Consider the following 12,004-nt stretch of genomic DNA (forward strand, 5'->3'; position numbering starts at 1 on the left):
GCACATACAGACGCTAATATATTCAAGATTTTAGAAACATTCTTACCCGTTGAGTCTACAAAGCACACACTGACAAATAAATGAATAAACGACTTAAAAAACGCGGAAAACAACAACAAATGGAAAATGAATGAACGAACAGTTAAATAGATATGATAAGTCAACTGATTGTCGAATGAACAGAAAGATGAAATAAACAGGGACAGCGAGACTGCCGAGTTTTCTTTCGGGACATTATCTGAATATACTCTGTTTATTCGGTATTCGGCCTTTTCTTTGGAAAACATTACTGATCAGTGCCACGTGGCTGCGCGAAATCTCTCTCTCTCTCTTTATCTGTCTGTCTGTCTGTCTATCTTTGTCTCTCTCACTCTCTTGCTGACTTGATTACACACACACACACACACACACACACACACACACACACACACACACACACACATACAGAGTCAGTTTGTTTACACTCGTGAGCCAATAAGATAAGTTGCATTCAAAGAAAAATCCTTGTAAAATTACAAAAGAATGGGATAGTCATAGAGACAGAGAGAGAGAGAGAGAGAGAGAGAGAGAGTGGGGGGGGGGGAGGGTACAAGTAAAAAAAAACACATCAACCTCAGGCGCCTGTGCTCTTTGTGACACACCGCCTGTTCAGTGTGCACACAGAATAACTGTTCCAATTACCCGGACCCAGTTCAAGTTGTTTACATCGGGGTATGCCAACTGGCTACCATTGAATAGCTTCCGCCTTTACTCATTTCTACACTACCCGTCTCGATTTATTTGTAAAAAAAAAAAAAAAAAAAAAAACCAAAAACCCCCACCGTGTTTGTATTTTAAAGAGAGGGAGACACACTTGACACGCGTCTAAAGCCTATTTTGAGTTCTCGTCTGATCAGTTTAGCCTGTGCAGTTTCTCATAATTCGCAGGTACGTGTATTTTATGTGTGTGTTTTTATTATTATTATTTTTTTTATTGTTACTTTCTTTTTTTTTAAAGAAAGTTTTTTTGTTTGTTTTGTTTTCCGTATCTTACGATTTAAAATCCCAAATTAGCTAGCTCGTTGTTCTTCCTGGTTGGCATTGTTTCGTTTATTGCCATTTTATGTGGGGTAGAATTGAAACAGTCCCACGAATCCGTGTTTTATATAATTATTCTCCGCCGAGGTAGTTTGACTGTCTGCACGAGGCTTTGAAGATTCGTTTGTTTATCTGTCAGTATGATTGAACAAAATAGCTAGGTAGCTAGATGGATATAATTACAGGAGACAGGGACAACCTTTTTGTTTCCGTGGGTCATTTTACTTGCATTAAGTGCATGCTACACCCAAGGCTTCGGTTTATCGTCTCTTCTGAAAGACTGACACCCAGACCACCGCTCAAAATCTTGTGCGGAATGGGTATGGGTGTGTGTGTGGGGGGGAGGGGGAGGTGGGGGGGGGGGGGGGGGGGGGGGGGGGGGGGGGGGGGGTTGACGTTGACAATTGCTTCCTAGTCGCGCGCGTTACCACTAGGCCACCCCTCCACCGAATTCGAATCCTGACAGAGTTTGATGGGTGGCCGGTGTTTTGTTGCTGTTTTTTGCCAGAGCCAAAAGTATGTTCATACCTGAGGTGTCAGTGCCTCAGTGCTTTTATTTTGTGTGTGTATAGGCATCCAGAATATAGATACGCATGTTAAAAAAACAAAACAAACCAACTAGCACTGAATCTATATCAGATTTCAGTCGGTTATGAGAATACGAAAATACAGAGCCATTAGCTAATTGCATTGCATTGCATTGTATTGTATTGTATTGTATTGTATTGCATTGTATTGTATTGTATTGTATTGTATTCCCTTGTGTTGAATGACTTTCGAGTCATGACTGATTTCCTTGCGTGCAAGTCGAGTTACTTTTTCTAGAGATTCATCGGCACACTGTAGGAGGCCACCCATATTTTCTTTTTCTTTTCTTTTTTTTTTGGGGGGGGGGGGGGGGGGGGGGGGGGGGGGGGGGGGGGGGGGGGCGTGGGAGGGTTGCTTCTGTTTGGTCTTTTATTAATGTGCATGTTTTACCCCTCGGATTGTTTGTCAACTCCCTTGTGAGACATTTTTCTTTTTATCTATTTAATTGTTTTATTCATTTATTTATTTATTCATTTTTCTATTTATACAATTATTCACCTATTTATTTATTTATGCATTTATTCATTCATTTATTTATGTATTCATTCATTTATTTATTTTATTTTCAACATGCATCAAGTACCAGCTACACACAGTTCCTGTCTCATCCGAAGGACTATCACTAGGACTACTCAAACCCGGTACTTCTGAGAATCGAACCGGAGACACTCGCTTCCTAACCGGATGTGTTGTACACTGGGCGACCACTACGCTTGATGAAGTTGAAATGCTCGAATGGTTATATATATATATCTAAGAAAAAAAAGAAGAAGCAAAAGACATGAAAGGTGGGAAAATAAACATTTGTTTTTCTTAACAAAGAGGAAGGGACGAGGAGAGTATTGTAAAAAGAAAAGAGAGAGGGATAGAGGAAGTGGGGAAAAAATAGAAAAGGACAGAGTAAAGAGGTAAGGAGAGAGAGAGAGAGAGAGAGAGAGAGTTTATTGAATTAAACGCCAAAGCCCTTTACTGTAGAAGGTTGCATTGAAGGAAGAGAGAGGGGGAATTGGAAAAGGTATAAGTGGAGTGATGGCCTAGAGGTAACGCGTCCGCCTAGGAAGCGAGAGAATCTGAGCGGGCTGGTTCGAATCACGGCTCAGTCGCCAATATTTTCTCCCCCTCCTCTAGACCTAGAGTGGTGTTCTGGACACTAGTCATTCTGATGAGACGATAAACCGAGGTCCCGTGTGCTAGCATGCACTTAGCGCACGTAAAAGAACCCACGGCAACAAAAGGGTTGTCCCTAGCAAAATTGTGTAGAAAAATCCACTTCGATAGAAAAACAAACAACAAAAACTGCTGGAGAGAGCGGCCCGAATTTCACACAGAGAAATATGTTGTGACAAAAAAGAGAAATACAATACAATATGAGGGCCTGTGCATGTATATACGAGAAGGGAGATAGGGAGGGAAGAGATAAGAGAGAGGGGCGTGGGTGGCGGGAGTGTGGTGGGCGTGGGGGGGGAATGGTTTAGGAGGTAGGGAGGAAGAGAGAGAGAGAGAGAGGGTAGGCAGAGGGGCTGCAAGCAGCTGAGCTGAATTATGCATTTCCTTACTGTATGACATTTATGATGATACTGGTGCTTTGGGTGCGAATGTTAAAGACAGAGCAGAAGGGAGGGAGAGAGTGGGAAGGAGGAAGATATACAGACCAATAGACTGATCGACAGACGGATTCAGAAAGATACATCGCGCGCTACTCAATGACTGCAAGAAGCGTCTCCACGCATTGTGTTCATGCTGCACGTGACGACGTTGATGACGATGACGACGACGATGATGACTGTTATCAGCTCAGCAGCATTATCAGAAAGTCTCGCTGCAACAGATTTTGACGGTGATGACGATGACAACGACGATTTTTCTTCTCAACCAGTGATTTCTTCCTTCTCATTTTCAGCATCACCTCACACCCCCCCGTGACACCCCCCGCACACCCTCCCCATCCCGTCCACCCCCTGAACAACACACACGCGCATCGCCCTGGCAGTCGAAAGCAGAATAATACCGGTTCCCCAACAGCAGCAGCCAGCGACAGGCGAAGGATCGATTCCAGATCGATGAGCGCCGTTTGTACTCGCTGCCTGCCGAGTCCTGTCTGTACTGGGCCGTGGGACGGAAGGAGGTAGTGACCGGGTATCTCTGCAAGAGAGACACCGTCGTCACTTTGTCTTACTCCTGTCGGTGACCACTGAGATGGTGTGCAACATTCACTGCTACAGGACTGCATGAGTCTAGTGCGCCACTATGGAGAGAGACAGAGACAGAAGCAGGAGTTGAATTCTTCCCGGCAGAGATGATCATCGTAAGACACAGGAGTGTATGTGGTTAGGAAAGAAAGAAAGAAAAAAGGACAACTATTTTTCAAGGTGGAAGACGTGAAGTGTTTTATTTATTAATTATTGTTATTACTATTCTGTTAATATATATTCTACTTGGAAGACAAGGAAATCTTGATGTGAATGACAAGGAATTCTTTCATTGGAAGAGAGCAGGTTTTTTCCCCCCTTTTTTCCTCAAGGTGTATGCAGCAATAATCAGTGGATGGGCAAACGTCGGCGACGATCGTGTGTGAGTACAATTGACAGGGAAGACTACAAGTCTAGCAGTCAGAGTGTTGCACTGTTCTGAAGGTGCTTTAAAGTATCGTCTGGCGGGCTGTTAAACAGATGCCGCGTGACCGTAAGAAGCTGGTAAGTCTCTCTCTCTCTCTCTCTCTCTCTCTCTCTCTCTCTCTCTCTCTCTCTCTCTCTCTCCTTTTCATTTTCGTCATTTTTTGTGTGATTTGTTTTGTTTTTTTGTGATCTCGCTAAGTCATGTCTACTGTGTGTTCCGTGCCTGCGAGTTTTTTCAGCAATATTTCCTCAAAGTTTCGTTATGATATTCATCGAAATAGAATGGGTTTTTTTGTAAGGCAATGAGAGAGTTAGGGCGAAAGAGAAAGGAGTGAGAGAGAGGGAAGGAAGGAATCATTATTTTTTTCATCATAGAAAAATCGTAATGAAGACAAATAAAATAAATAGTTAAGATATATCTATCTATCTATCTATCTATCTATCTATATATATATATGTATATACAATTACAGTTTTAGTGGTTTGTGTGCATACATTTTGTCATTAACATTACGGGCATGGCGTAGTCTTTTTAATACACTGAGGTTGATGTTCACATTAGGCCTTCGTATTGAGGAAAAGGAAATCCAGAAATATTTTCTCCAGAGTATGGAAGACTTGTCTCATATAAGTCAATTTTTGGCCTTGGTAGTGTATTATATATATATATATATATATATACAAAAATAGAAAAAACATATATATACAACAATAGAAAAAAGGAAAACAACAGAACAGTTGTATATATATATATATGTCTGACTAGCTGTTTTCACGGTTTCTTAGAAGAGACATTCTGTAGTCGCTGAAATGACTTCATATCATAAGTGTGTGTGTATGCAAACGTGTGTACGTGCGTTTGTGTCTTCGCTAACATGTCCTCATACGTTCGTGCAGGTCTATACATAACCAAACTCAATTCAGTCTAAATCGTCATTATTATTTTCTCTCAAATCTCGAGATGTAAAATCGCACTCACGAAATACAGGACTTCGTCACCAGCTTAATTTAATACATTTCGAATATCGCTGACGAAGCAAAATGAAAAACTAACAAACAAACAAATATCAGTTTATTTTGTGATGGTAGTTTTACTGCACTGGCGGACCGCAGTGCTATATTTGTACGCGAATGTCAGTTCTTGAGTACGCAATCAAAGTACAACAGCACGATTAACGAGCGAAGCACGTCAACCACTTGTTACAAGGCAATAGTTTCGTGACTTGGGAGGAACATGGATATGTACACACAAACAAACACTGGCGTGTGGTATGTCGCGCGCGCGCGCGCACACACACACACACACACGCACACAGACATGCGCGTGCGTTTGCACACACAAACACACACTCATACGCGCACGTGTTCCAGTGCGTGCTGGCATACAGAGGCTGGCACGCAGGTATACACACATGCTCGCACACACACACTCACACACACGCACACACACACACACACACACACACACACACACACACACACACACACATACACACGACATTGCCAATGTATGACTGGTAGCATAATTACCATCACCCTTTTAATTATCATTATCCCCACCACCACCACCACCACCATCACGCCATTAACCTATCACCATCGTGAAAACTACCCCTCCGTCTATCGAACTGTCGGCGGAAACTCGATGGATGCCGAACCGGGGGAAACATGGACGCAGACAAACTGCACAGAAATGGTTAAGCCTCTTTCCTCTCTCAACCTCTTCTGCCCCTTGTCTGACTTCACAGGAACAGTCGCCTCCAGCGGCTGTTGACCGCTGATCGACCAGTAGGAGAGAGAGAGACATAGGGGTGGGGGTTTGGGGGGGGAGGGGTTGAGGCGGAAGTGTGAAATGAGAGTCAGCCAGAGAGAGAGAGAGAGAAAACGAAACGAAACGAATTTTTATTTTACGAGGATAGTGGAGAAAGCATATCTAACCGGTTTGTTACTTTACATCTAGCCCTCATAGAAAGAGAGAGATGGGGGGGGGGGGGGGGGGGGGGGGGGGGGGGGGATGAGAGATGAAGTGAGAGACAGACAGTCAGCCACAGAGAAGGAGAGAGACAGAGACACAGAGAGAGAGGCGGGTTCGGGGAAGAGGAGAGTGGCACTGTGGAGGCAGTGGGTTGGGGTGGGTGTGGGGGGTTGGAGGATCGTGGAGGCAATAACCGATCGCCATCAGCGGAGAGCCGGCGCTGCTGACTACTCTGTCCGGAGAAGTCGAGAGAAACCAACCTCATCGATCGTTTCCCCCTCGCGCGCGCGCGCGCTCGAGTACATTTTACAGTGAAGGGAGGGGAAGGGTTGGTTGGGGTGGAAGAGGGGTGGGCAGTGGACTTGCAATAGCTTATCTATCTATCTGTCTATCTATCTATCTATTTTAGTTTTGAGAGAGAGAGAGAGAGAGAGAGAGAGAGAGAGAGATTTTAGGCATCGTCTAGTATTCCAATCTGCCTACGTAAAAATATCACCTGCAATAATATATGATGAGAGAGAGGGGTTGCAGGGGGAAGGGGGAGGGAAGAGGTGTTGCTGGGGGCCGGGGGGTGGGGCTCGGGGTGATAAAAGGAAGTCTGCTGAACTGAACAGACGATTCCTTTCTCATCATCGTGTAACCTAGTGTAGCAGTGCCATCGTGTGTTTGTGCGTGCTCCACATCAACACCTTAATCAAACATACTACCGCAACCTTTCGTATTGTGCTTGCTCATTAATAAAGAGAGAGAGAGAGGGGCGGGGGGGGGGGGGGGGGGGGTGGGGGGGGTGGGGGGGGGGGGGGGGGGGGGGGGGGGGGGGGGTGCGGAGACGAAGTCTGTTGCAGTACATTGCAAGGCGAGGCAATATGCATTGTCACTTTCAAGTACTGATATTACGTGACATTTTGTTCTGTATCAGGGGTTGGTTTCCATATAGACATATAAAAAAGATTCGAGAGGGAGAGAGAGCGGGGGGCGGGGGGAGGGGTGGTGGTGGAGGATGACTGAGGAGGAGGACAAGAAGAAGCAGAAAATAAGCTAGGATTTTTTCACAAGATAAGTTATTTTTGAACAGTTATTCCCATACAAATGCTGCAGTTGCATGGCATTTTGTAATGCGCTCAGACCAGATTTCCAGACAGACGCACAGGAAAAAAAAAGATAACGAGTACCAGATTTGTTTTGTTCTGATCGATACATGGGGAAAGAGAAGAGAGGGTATTCGCAAGGAGAGGGTTAGTGTGTGTTTCTAGCATTCTGTTCCTTTGAATACTCGTAGCAGAGAACAGTTTGTTGCCTGTTGTGTTTTTGTATTGGAACAATGCTGGCACCCTGAACGTGACAAACACCTCTTCAACACAAACATCTCACCCACTCCGAGAAGACATTGTCAGGAATGGTCTAAAAGGGCAGAACTGACAGAGAGGTGAAGCTACACATAGAAGAAATCAGGAAAGATGAGGATACTATCACATAATGTTATACACATCATTCAGTCACTAAAGATGGAGATTCGTTGCAAAGCAAAACGGTAAAACAGCCACGGAATAGAATACAGCGTACATGGTCACAACCTCCAGTCTGACAACGGAACTTGAAGTCATGACACACGCTGCTTAGTGGCTATCATCCGAACATGTGTCTGGAAATCAGTATACCACAGTGTTGTGACGGAATCTGTGAATTTCCTACAAAATTTGAACGTGGAATGGAGAGTCCAGAGTGGCACGAGGCAGTGTGCAACTTCTAGCGGACGAGATTGCTGGCAGCGGAACAACAAGTGGTAAAACAGCAGTATCTGTGTGCGTGTGTGTCATGAAATCTCTCTCTCTCTCTGTCTCTCTTACTCTTTCTCTCTCTTACTCTCTCTCCATCGTTGAGTAGAGGTGATAATATCAGAAAGATGATGAATTGAACCAGACTTGTAAATCTGGTTATTGTCCGAAAAATTGCGATGTGAAAATGAATAATGGGACGCAATTTATGAAACAGGTTGTATATAAAGCAGAAAAAAGAACAAGTCGAAGGACGGATACTTGGGGAACACCAGAATCTAAGGGTCTTGAGTGTGGACAGTTCACAGGAAAAGTCTGGTTCTGGCTGGAGAGGTTAAGAGCTGAACCAAAAAGAGCAGCGCCAGACAAACCAGTCCTGCTTCTGGTGTTTTCATTTGCTAAAGATCAGCAAGGGATGCGGCTGCATTTTCCAGTGTTCTAGGTTCCGTGAGACAGACGTCACTATCTGGTGTTTTGACGTCATTCACAGTTCCGTAAAGTTTTCTGCTTTTGAAGATGTGATCTTTTCCTTCAACTTTAGGTTCAACGGCTTCTTTTTCTGCAATGTTTTTTTTTCAGCTGTGATTCCGCAATAGAAACGGTTACTGTACTATCTGCACGTGTATTAAGGAGGCCAACACTCGGCTTGTATCACAGATTGACATAAGTTTTACATTTGGGCCAACAGCAAAATGAGAGCTGTATTATCAATGGTTTCTCCAGTCAATGGGAAATCATTCACAGCTTAGTCTTTTGTGAAGGACTATGACTCTCAAACTAGGAGGCAAAACTGTACTGGCTCTTAGTGCTGCAGCCTTGTGAGCTAGTTGGCCTTTGGGAACCATCCCAACGCCGACTGTCCTAAAACCCTCTTGGCCGAGAGAGTGGGGATGTAACTTGGGCAAGACACTCTTCACTATAATCAAATTCTAGCCCAAATAGTCGGAACAGCAGTTACCTCCTCTGCCGTTCTGATGGTCATAGTTGGACACGACTGACTATCACATATATCTTAATGAGAGGATTTAGCGAAAACACGTACGTCGGAAAGGTTGTACTTTTAACTCGCTGGAATCCCCGTTGTGGATTGTTGCCTTGTACAGGTATTACCACATGAAAAAGACATGACAAAACAAGTTTGTCCATGAATGATGACTTTTCTTGTGGCAGTCAGAACATCTCAACCGCATTCTCTGTTGTTTTTATCCACAGAAGCAACCATACTTCTTTATTTATTTTTGTTTTTCTTGTTTAGCTACATTTCCGCACACTACATCATTAATCAGTTGTTTTATCATTATTCACGTACTCGCCGACATCGAAGATTGTCGGTTTCTCGTGCCCAGCAAGTCACCGTGCTGTAAACGGTTCGTCCACTGTCTGTGAAATATCCCGGGAACAGGATCTCGAAGCCTCATTCCAGTGAGTCAGAACAGAAGTTCCTGTTGTTCTTCCGCTACTGACAGCACACACACATCTCTCTCTCTCTCTCTCTCTCTCTCTCTGTCTCTCTCTGTCTGTCTGTCTGTCTCCCTCAGTCTCTCTCTCTCTCACTGTTGATAACTTTACTGACACTGTGAGAGATTACAAGTCGAACGTGTTTGAGGTGAAACAGTTTTTCCTGTTTTCAGTCATTTTATCACCCGGAAGTGAGTAGCAGTAACAGCAGTAGCTGTGAGTGTGTACATGCGTGTGTCAGCATGTTAGTTTAAGTCAGGTATCGAATGCTTAATTTATGAAGTTGAAATACATTCCTTGTCTGGGGTCTGCATTGAACTTATCGGTTTAATGAAAGGCAGTTTTGTGGGGAAATAGGCGTGTCATAAGACTCCACATTATTATCATATTATGTCCAAATTTACAAAGGATACTTTTATTTTCTTAAAACGGAAACAAACAAACAACAAGAGAGGCAAAGCCTTCAAGACTCACTTGTGATACACTTTTTTAAAAAATCCAAGGTTTTTATGTATTGAGTATAATTTCAAAATGTAATGTTTAAGATGAGAAAGATCAGTTTAAAGCAAATTAACTCTCCTAGCATTAATTAGAGTAATTTCCCTTTTTTACTATCTGCACCAAAACGTTTGCAAAATAAATAAAACTTCCATGCTTAGCAAAAGAAGTTCCTGTTTGAACAAAAAATGATAATAATGACTACTCTAGTTGTTGGGTCAGAATATCAGATCAAAGTGCCAAGTTTAGAGAATACAAAAAATATAACAGTAAATGCAGTTTGCATATAATTAGGCTTCATTTTTTATTTTTTTGTGCCCATCCCAGAGGTGCAATATTGTTTTAAACAAGATGACTGGAAAGAACTGAATTTTTCCTATTTTTATGCCAAATTTGGTGTCAACTGACAAAGTAGTTGCAGAGAAAATGTCAATGTTAAAGTTTACCACGGACACACAGACACACACACACACACACACACACACACACACACACACACACACACACAGACAACCGAACACCGGGTTAAAACATAGACTCACTTTGTTTACACAAGTGAGTCAAAAAGCAACAATCCAACTCATATTTGAACGGGGGGCAGCTCCCATATATGATTTCTGTTTGTTTTTTGTGCGTGAATATGGAGGGGAGAAGTCCGCGTTTGATTTTCTTTCATGCAGTGCAAACAAAGTGGATGCGCTTCATGAGGAGTGGAGTCCTTTAGACTTTTTCTTGTATCCACCTTTTCCTCTGTACGTTTGGTCTTTGGTTTACTCGGTCCGTCAAGATTGTCACATGACATTAAGCGCTGGTTTTAAACGATACGTTGCTTTATGAGCTTGGTTCCGATTTATGAGGTTTTTTTTTTTTTTTTTTTTTTTTTTTTTTTTTTTTTTATAAATTATCAGTAGTCACATATTGTCAGTAATATGTATTTGGTTGTAAAATATCAGGTAGGGATACTTGGTTCTTTTATGATCACATAAACAGTTTTTTTCGGATGGGTATACTTGTTTTGTTTATGATCACATAAAACGTATATCCTTTTGGTAGGATACTTCGTTCTTAACTCTGATGCATTCTTGTCCTTGATGCTAGGCTTACAGGCGCTTTTCTCTTGTTTCTGTCAGATATTTCTTTTCGGTTTCTGTACTATCAATTATCTGTATGTTTGTGTGTGTACGTGCGTGCGTGCGTGTGTGTGTGTGTGTGTGTGTGTGTGTTCCGTCTTTTACATTATCAGGCTCATTCCCCGCACTGAAACAGCATACAGAATGACCCACTGATACGCCGAACAAGACTGACTCAGTCACTCATTCCAGCGCCAAGGAATACGATACCACTCAAGAAAGCCCGGGGCCATTGTTTTCGGCTGGGGTCAAGGTTAATTAATGTGATCCTGGCATGTGTTGGGTTGAAGTCTTACTCTTGTCAGTCCTAGACGTAAGAGTCACGCACTAACGATAGCTCATCAGTCCATGTTACTTTGCTAAGTGGATGCGGAAAAAGCCGTGTCTTGTGTTTTTCCGGGAGGAAGTGCGGTACTTTCGCTGTGTTTGGACGTCTGTTGTCACTACAGTACCGCTATCATTGTGTCCAATCTCTTTCATTTATTTACATTTGAACTACTGGCTTGAAGGCGGATGTATATCACGAGGGGTGGTTCATTGCTCGGAGACAGTTCAGTGGGTTCTGATTGTTAGAGGGGAAAGGCGAATGAAGGGCTGAAGATCTCCGCTTCACTGATGTGGTGGTGGAGCGAGGGGGATGATGACAAGTTGTTTCGCTGTTGTGGTTTCGGTGTTGTCGGATCTGTGGGTGTGTGGGTGTGTGTCTGTGAAGAGGTAGGTAGTAAGTAACGAGAGTGGGCGGAATGGAGGTTGTGTGTGTGTGTGTGTGTGTGTGTGTGTGTGTGTGTGTGTGTGTGTGTGTGTGTGTGTGTCTCGCTTTCTCTTCTCTATCATCTGCATTGAATTGAGGTTGGTAACAACGTCAGTGTGTGCTGAAATAGAAGAATT

At 43.3% G+C, this 12,004-nt stretch overlaps 1 protein-coding gene across 2 annotated transcripts in view; it reads left to right on the forward strand.

Annotated features, from left to right (window-relative positions):
• The first annotated feature begins 835 nt into the window (after positions 1-835).
• LOC143295812 (CB1 cannabinoid receptor-interacting protein 1-like) overlaps positions 836-12,004 on the forward strand; it is a 35,989-nt gene continuing 24,820 nt past the window's right edge. Inside the window, exons 1-2 of one of the 2 annotated variants that reach the window (XM_076607445.1) lie at positions 836-927; positions 3,566-4,358. The gene's annotated coding sequence lies outside the window, so the exon portion shown is untranslated. Of the gene's footprint in view, positions 928-3,565; positions 4,359-11,424; positions 11,831-12,004 lie in introns of those variants that run through there. The other variant, XM_076607448.1, reaches the window with a different exon arrangement.

Source organism: Babylonia areolata, chromosome 21 (assembly GCF_041734735.1).
Source record: "Babylonia areolata isolate BAREFJ2019XMU chromosome 21, ASM4173473v1, whole genome shotgun sequence".
NCBI classification, from domain to species: domain Eukaryota; kingdom Metazoa; phylum Mollusca; class Gastropoda; order Neogastropoda; family Buccinidae; genus Babylonia; species Babylonia areolata.